The 8,625-nt window shown below is 46.7% G+C and overlaps 1 long non-coding RNA gene across 1 annotated transcript; it reads left to right on the top strand.

Moving 5' to 3' along the window:
* The first annotated feature begins 699 nt into the window (after positions 1-699).
* On the top strand, positions 700-8,349 carry LOC147579562 (uncharacterized). The gene is made up of 3 exons (XR_015254080.1): positions 700-921; positions 5,085-5,248; positions 6,610-8,349. It is a non-coding gene; the product is annotated as an uncharacterized LOC147579562 (long non-coding RNA).
* Positions 8,350-8,625: the final 276 nt, after the last annotated feature.

The following is an 8,625-nucleotide window of genomic DNA, read 5'->3' as shown; positions in this document are numbered from 1 at the left end:
GCACCGAGAAATGTGTGCAAACCGACGTTCTGCCTCTGCAGAAACCTGACGCGGATCCGGGAGAGGCTTCACCCCCTGTGCCAACAGCCCACGGAGCTTCGCGAGGAAACCGAAATCGGGAGGTGTCTCAGTCCGAGGAAAACCCGACAAGACCCTGACCGAGAACCCCAATACTCTGGGAACGGAAGGCAGGCGCGTTATTTCCCTCTCACGTACCAGGGACCCGTCCCCCCTGCAAGGCTTGTTAGGCCGGAGGCTGCTGGGCCACCCCGGAATTTCTCCTCCAGCCAGCCTGAGGGAGGGCCAGAGAACACACACTCCTCACAGGCTATTCCGGAGAGCTGTACCTTAAGAACCGCGATCCTGGGATATTCTCGTCAGCTGCAAGGTTGGCGTCTCCGGGGTGCACACAGCAGGGGAGGGGGCGCCCGGGCCTAGCCGCATTCTGGGCCTGCAGGGAAAAATGCATGTGTTCCGTGAGCAGAGCTGCCTTCACGGCCACGCCGGGAGGCTACAGGACGCCAAAGCCACGGCCGAGTGCTGAGCTACAAGAAATATGCATTTGGTCTTCACCCTGTTCCTGGCACAGAATTCCTAAAACCCTGGGGAACTTCTAAGTGAAAAGAGCTTCAAGGTGTCTTTTGTTATGTTAACGAGCGACTTCTGGAAGCGCCCCGGGGCGGGAGGGGGGGTGGGTAGGTTCCGGAGTCACAGGTTTCCTGATGAATCCCTGGCTAGATCGGCTGGCAGAGGGCAGCACGCAGAGGGCAGCACACTGAAGTGGCAGGGTCCAGGGGTTACAGCCGAGACAGGAGGATCCACAACACTGCAAACAGTTCCTACGGATCCTTTAAGGAAAACGTTTGCTCCTGCCCTGTGCTGCTGGATGCCGGAAACAGGCGTGTCCTTGGTGGACAGCAGGTGAGTTGGGCCCTTTGCCCGTACTGGCTGCTGTATTTCTGATTATGCCCATCATCACGCTGACGACTTTTCTGCCAGGAAGATGCTTTTCACCCAGGAGGTCAGTCAGGCGTTGCTTCGAAAATGCAGAGCTTTATTGCTTATTCCCAGTAGAGGTCGAAAGAAGGCTGTGTAGCGACGTTAAATGTTAGGAAATAAATTGTCAATAGATACTCGCTTTTTTAAAAGTTTATTTATGCATTTTGAGAGAGACACAGAGAGAGCTTACGTGAAGGAGGGGCACAGAGAGAGAAAATCCCAGGCAGGCTCCACAGTCAGCGTGGAGCCCGACAAGGGGCTTGATCCCACGAACCAGGAGATCGTGACCTGAGCTGAGGTCAAGAATCTGATGTTCATGGGGCAACTGAGTGGCTCAGTCACTTCGGCTGATCCCACGGGTCATGGGTTTGAGCCCCGCATCAGGCTCTGTTGACAGCATGGAGCCTGCTTTGGATTCTCTGTCTCCCTCTCTCTCTGTCCCTCCCCCAGCTCGTGTGCTCTCTCAAAAATATATAAACGTCAAAAAAACAAGAGTTGGACACTCAACCATCCTAGCCACCCAGGCGCCCCGGCAGACACCCATTGTTTTTACCGTGATCACTGCTTCCATTGCTCATAGACCCACTGACCGTCCCCTTCATTACCAGAGTACTCAGGTGTCCCGACTGCTCCTGTGACATTGCAAACCTTAGACTTCGGATAAGCCCCGAGGCCCTTACTGTTTCATACTATGAATTAGGTCATGCTGATGACAGTTGTCTAGGTAAGAGCATTCGCACAGGTTTTTGGACAGAACTTACAATAAAACTGAGATGCATTTCCGTCTTCGTGGCCAGTTCTGAGTATGAACTAGGGTTATCCTAGCATTCCAGGAATCCAGGAATTCCTTTCTTTGAGGACACTGGGGGACGTTCAGCTCAGCAGCCGGCGGTGACCTTGAAGACGTCTGCCACACTGAGCCTTGTGCACTCTGGCTCTGGTCCTGTCTCCCTCTCGGTCAGTCCTGCCAAGAGACATATTGCAAAGAATATATGTTTGTGGCCAAGGGGTGTGAAGGCAGGCGCAGGAGAACCGGCCAGGGGGTGCTGGGTGTTCACTCCTGTTTTTGTCCTTAGTTTCGTTTATGCTGGCATCGCCTTCCCACTGCTCAGTCCGGGTAAACATATCCTAAAGACAATGTAACTATGAATCCATCACTCATTTGTTGGCCACATCGTGAAGGGTATACTACTTTCTAGGAGCCCCATAAAATTTACTAGGTGAGTCTCCGGATGTGTCCGGAATCGCACAACAGAGAGAAACTGCATTGGGTTTTGATTGCAGGCATCCTGGCCACAGCACCCGACTTCCTCAGCACCCATTCCCGAGGATGGCAGTCGGAAAGAGATGTTGTCTGAGGATTAATCTGGTAGGAGGCAGGGCTAGCATTCAGCCAGTTTGTGCCCATGTGTCCTTTCTGGTGTTCTCCCCAGTGTCTTTCCTGACTGATCCGCCGTGGCCACCACGGTCTATTACTCTAGACACATCGTCTGACTTTTTTTATTATTATTTTTTAATAGGAGGGGGAGAGAGACAGAGACAGAGACAGAGACAGAATCTGAAGCAGGCTCTAGGCTCCGAGCTGTCAGCACAGAGCCTGACGTGGGGCTCGAACTCATGAGCTGTGAGATCATGACCTGAGCCGAAGTCAGACGCTTAACTGACTGAGCCCCCCCAGGCACCCCTATGTTGTCTGACTTTTAAATGGATAGCCAACATGTGACGGGAATTAACCGACAGTGACAAATGTACGTGTTCTCTGATGTGTATTGATCCAGGTTGGATGGAGAAAATCGTGAGTTGTGTTTCTCTGTTTATCCATTCTGCAAAAATTAACTGCATATTGTTAAAACATATAAATGTACCTCGAGTTGTACATCGTCGACAAGATTAACCACCCCTCCATTAGTTGCCTGTGTCCTTTGCTTGCTGCAAAACAGCAGATATGCATTTTCCTTTCATCCTAGTGAAAGCTGGCTAGCAAATGAATTCTCAGAGTTGACCCGTGTTGCCCTGCAAGCTTATAGAAAATGCCTTTATTGCAGGCACCAACTGGGTGGCATACTTCTGTATTGGTTAGAGGTGTTTTGCAAGCAGTTTTGTATCATAAATGCGAAACTAACTATGGTGGATGATGTTACTGGTCGTTATTATTTTATATGAATAGATGCTCGTCAAAATTCACCCTATCCCAGATATTAAAATAGATACATTTAAGACCTCAGACACCTGGAAAGGAGGTGGGAAGCCTGGATGGGAAAAGCCTATTTAATTCGTGGGGCTGTCTGCTCTGTTAGTTTATCTTTATCTGAGATGTGATTTACGGAGAGCTGCTTGTGCCTCAAGAAGAATAATTAGAATCAAGATGTGATTGTTAATGCTTATTTATTTTGAGAGAGAGAGAGAGAGAGTGAGCAGGGGAGGGACAGAGAGAGAGAGAGAGAGAGAGAGAGAAAGAGATGCAGAATCAGAAGCAGGCTCCAGGCTCCAAGCTGTCAGCACAGAACCCAACACGGGGCTCGAACCCATGAACTGTGAGGTCATGACCTGACCCAAGTGGGATGCTTAACCGACTGAGCCATCCAGGTGCCCCAAGATATGATTTTTAAAAATTTACTAATATTTTATTTTGTAGTGCTTATACTCGTCTGGGTTTTTTTGTGTGTTCTAATAGAGAAAAAAAAAAAAATATCATCAGGGTCTGAGCTAAAGAATCTTGAGAGAATCTTTCCTGGGGCGCCTGCGTGGCTCAGTCGGTTAAGTGCCTGACTGTTGATGTGGGCTCAAGTCATGATCCCAGGGTCATGGGTTTGAGCCCCAAGCCAGGCTCCACACTGGGCACAGAGCCTGCTTAAGATCCTCTCTCTGCCCCTCCCCCGTGCAAGCACACTCACATGTTCTCTCTCTCAAAAGGAAGTATCTACGTCTTGCATTTTCAGAGAGAGGACAGTTTTAACCAGTGCCATTTTAAATGTTTTTGTACAAATGTGCAATTGTGTAATGATATGATGTTAAATGGATGCATATTGGTAATAAAATGCCTTATTCTGCACAGTCTTGAATCTGAAGTATGTTATTTGAAATTTATTTCAACGTATTTAGACGGTGATGATTGAGTACCGTAAAGGCCCGTTAAAAAAGTGCTTCTCTGTGCTATATGTTCAAGTTTATCTCCAAGTCAGACCATGCTGCTTCTCTAATACACACAATATAATGATCTCCCTTTAGATAATGCAACTACACCCAGTATGATTACAAGCAAAACGTGTCATTTTAAAAAAGATTTCTAGGATTTGTCTTCTGGCTATATCGAATTCCGACTTGTAACTAGGCAGTCAGAATTATCTATTGCAATTCCAATCACTGAACAATGTTCTCTTGTGTTTGTGTATCAATCGTATGGGAGCTGTAACAGTGTAGACTCTGCACAAATGCTTTAAAGTAAATGGGTTAATGGAAATAGAGACAGTTCCTTTAGTAAAAGGGTTTTGAATCTGCATCTCGGAGCCTGTAATTTGCAATTGTCGTTACCCACAAAGTTTGTCTTATCGTCCTGGCACAATTCTATTTTTTTTTTCTTAAAAAGCCACTAATTCATTCTTCAGTCTGTTTTCAAACTTTTGGGCACTGGTTTCTTTCATACTCTATCAATAGATGACTCATGCCAGTCATGTAGATTAGATTCCAGGTGTGTCCATCACAAGAGCCAAATATTTCTACTGAATATGGTTTTTTGAGCTTTGGATTATCTACTTGCTGTTGAGTCCCATGGGTTAGACACTGGTTTCCTAGAACCACATCTATTTCATGCTGTCAGCCTAAAACAAAACAAAACAAATAATACCCAAATAAAAAATATGAGCATAATCTGTAAAGATGTGCCCATGTACGTGTGTGTGTAAAAACTGCCAAGTCGTTGTTGTTGCTTTAAGGAACAACAGAAAGATCCACCATCACTTCAGCTGTGTTTAGCAGGTGTGAAGTCCTTCCCCGGTCTGTGGGGTCCTCGCTTAGATGATCTAAGATCGAGATGCCGACTGTAGACTCTTCAATTCAAATGATTTACTATCTTTATATTTTAATAGCCTGAATTCGTAACATTATAATCAAGACGCGGCAGTGGAAGAGAAAATAATGTGCGTGACCGCACGGAGAAGAGACGCCAGTCTGACACAGGTCGAAACCGGGCTGACCCACGTGGAAATAAGTCCACAGCACGCACCTCAGGAGTAGCCGGGAAGTTATTATGGTATGATAAATGAAGGCTCCTGTTATCTTTTTATGGATGGTAATCTGTTAAAGGGTATCGTGCATGAAGAGTATTATTGCCTAAACGTCACAAATATAAACATATTTCAACTTATTTTTAGAGAGTAATTTTCTGTGTTGTTAATAGTGCTAAAAATTAACTGGCATTAAAATGGAACTAAGCTTCTGAATAAAATTTAGGGCACAGTACACATAACACCCACCACGCACACACACGCACACATCAGTGCACACACAATATGCTCTCTTGCTGTAAGAGTTTGGAAGTTGAAAAAATATATATATACTTTCAAAATCCTGAGGTCAAACATAATTCTGGGGTCAAAACATACTCTTACGACTGTGCACGACATAGTGAAATAAAATATGTTTTACAGGTGTCAAAGCAGGAACAAAAAGCAGTGCTTAAAAATCTTGGTATTTGAAAGATGAATTTATGGCTGCCTAAGTCCTCGAGTGGAAAGACTGAAATGCCTTTATTTCGACTGTTCATTGCCTGCAAAAAGCCAGCAGCATGATAAAGAGCCGTGGAACTCTTCTGGAACTCTTCTGGAAGCGTTCTTCTACTGTATAAAAACTGTGGCCGCTCTTTTCTTCCTCAACCCCTGCCCCCACCTCGTCAACATCCTTATCACATGTTCTCTGGCCCAGTGGCTTCGAGTCAGGCACTAACCACACTGCCTTTTGTCCTCTGGCAAAGATAATGCATCTGGGTTTCCTTAGTGACATTCTAAACACAGGTTTTCTGTCCTTCTGTACGGAGCACACAGTCTGGGTGGATGCCTGATGTGTGCGAGGCCCCCACCGCCATCTACACACCACGCTGGCTCCCAGGGTGGCCTCTGCGCTCCGTCCAGCCTGGCATTGTCAGGGGTGGGGGCGCTGCGTGAGGTCCTGAGGTCGCTCTCCAGCGTCCTGCCCCACAGCCACAGGGGGCTTTTGTGCCCTGCCTTCTTGATTTGCTTCTACTTTGTTGTTGCCATCTGAGTAAATTACACCGTGAAGAAAGTTTGCCTCTGGGAAGAGGGAGCTGGAGTGCCTACTGAGAATTTTACGTGCATAAATGTGGGGCCAGGGAGACTCGGGGTTCTGGAGAAGGCAGGGGGGAGGGAGAGGCATGTCGGATGCTGTGCCCCGCTATGAAAATACCAAGAGATGGGGCTGGGAAGGTGGGCAACAGGAAGAGGAATGCAGTTATGACTGCTCTCATCAAATTCTGTCCCCGCAGACTGATGTCAGGAAAAAATCTATCAGAGAAACAGAGTCCCGAGGTCTCTGGAAAGTAGGGATTTCGGAGGTCACCGGGAGATGGGAGTCAATAATATTTATGCTTCTTTTCAGCTAAGAGAATCACCGTGTAATCATTTCTGGAGGACACCTGCAGCACCGGCTTTTGTCAACAGGACCACGGACACAAACAAAACACACACACTCACTTCCCACCGGGATGTGACATTGTGGACCAGCCCTGAACGCGGGCACACGTGGGAGATGTGGAAGCTGACGACTTCAGGCAAGACTCTTCCCCTCTCCTCCGTGGCTTCCTCAGTGGGCTGTCCGGGAGGGGCTGAGAGAGAATGTCGGCCGCTACAAGCTTGACCGTCTTTAAGTGTGCTTCGGGGTGAGGGCGAGGGGAGGGAGAACCGTGAGCCATCACTGTTCTGGGGCCGATTTAACCAAATGCCTAGGGGGAAATCTGGCTCTCAGATAGGCTGGCGCTTAAACATGAATGATATACATGTTACTCATGGTACAGCGGAGGGAAAGACATCACTCACAGGAAGTGATTACAGTTCTTTATCTTCTGGGCCCCAGTCGCTAAGGAAATTCTGACTGAGTGAGCCAAAGAAATCAGTCCCTTCGGAGTTCAGGCTAGTTAGTCATGACAGCTCGTGTTTGCTGTTATTAATAGCGGCCGCATTTACCAAGTGGACAGACCTGCAGACCTAAGCACAAGTCCGTGTGCACGAGCTCGCTTTGATGCACATTTGAGGTAAACACAGCCCAGCCCCATTTTTCAGATAAAGAAATCGAGAGCCTCAGTCTGGCAGGAAGGAAGATTCCAATGGAGGCTTTCGAAGTTCGAGTGCCATTCCTTCTGCTCTTAGAGCTCTTTGGCTTAGACGCGGGCCTCTGTGAGCTTTCTCGCGGAGTCATGCCAGCGCAGGCCAGGCACCGGTCATGCTGTGCCACGCGGTCAGACTTGTCCGTACGTGCCAGCGGCAGGTGCCGTGAGTCCCCGAGTTTTAGTCAGAAGAAAAATGCCAAATCATGTTTGACTTTTACCAACAAGTTTCCTCGGGCCTGGAGCGGGAGCTGTCTTCCGGAAGACGTGCGTGTCTCTGGGAGCTAGGGGCTTGACGGAGGTCCTGATGTAGATGAATGTCACATACTTTCATGAGGCTGCTTTATTCCTTTTTGAAATGTCATCTCGGGAATCGTTCATTTTTCCGGAGACGGGCAGCTTTTATTTCCACTGGCAAACACGCGGTTTCACACGGGATGTCTTTCAGTCTTGGCGAGGCAACGAGCAAAGAAGAAACACGGGACTTGTTTAGGGCTGCAGTGATAACTGATTGAATGTTAGCTTCACTGTCAAAATCAGAACTTTCCCATACTATCTAAGGAATGAAAACACATCCTGATTAGTAATCCTCACCAAGTTCGGAAGGTTAGAGGTGATTCAGTCTCCGTGAATGTGGTCTGGTCATATTTGAAGAAGGGCCTCTGAATCATGTGGAGTTGTGTCAAGATATGTGTGATGTTATGTTATTTTAAAAAGGCAGCTTGGAGAGAGGAAATTGAACCATCTTTTTTCAAAAAACTCTGCCCTTTAATGGAAGAAAAGGGCAGGTCATTTCCCACACATCTCACTTACTCTGCGCAATGTGGGCTGTGATGTATTTTTACCACAGACATATTCTTAATGTGCTCTCATATAACCTTACTTACTTAGGGTATTTTAAGTTTGTAACTTGAGCTGTTCTTACTTAATATTTATTGATAGATGTGATTAAATGCATGACTTATAATCAAATAAAATTTACTATTGATCTATTTTTCTCTTGATGGCTTAGCCATCTGGAGGGATGGCTGTGTAGACATATGTACTGTTGTAATGAATATAAAAAATGCATAATTCTAAGTGAACTTCTCAACTTTTCTCAACTCAGAAAAAGAGGAATAGAATCCATCTTCTTTATCTTCCTGAGTTGTAACAACATATTTGAAAGTCCTCGGACAGTAACAAAACAGTGCTGGTGGGTCAGACAACAGCTAGGTCAGGATACCCTGTTAGGCTGGTTGGTAACTTGATGGCTCAGAATCAGGTATATATTATCTATTGCAGCCCCGTGA

This window comes from Puma concolor, chromosome B4 (genome assembly GCF_028749965.1).
Source record: "Puma concolor isolate L17-30 chromosome B4, mPumCon1.1.hap2, whole genome shotgun sequence".
In the NCBI taxonomy this organism is placed as follows: Eukaryota; Metazoa; Chordata; class Mammalia; order Carnivora; family Felidae; genus Puma; species Puma concolor.
This window is presented reverse-complemented; position numbering and strand designations above follow the sequence as displayed.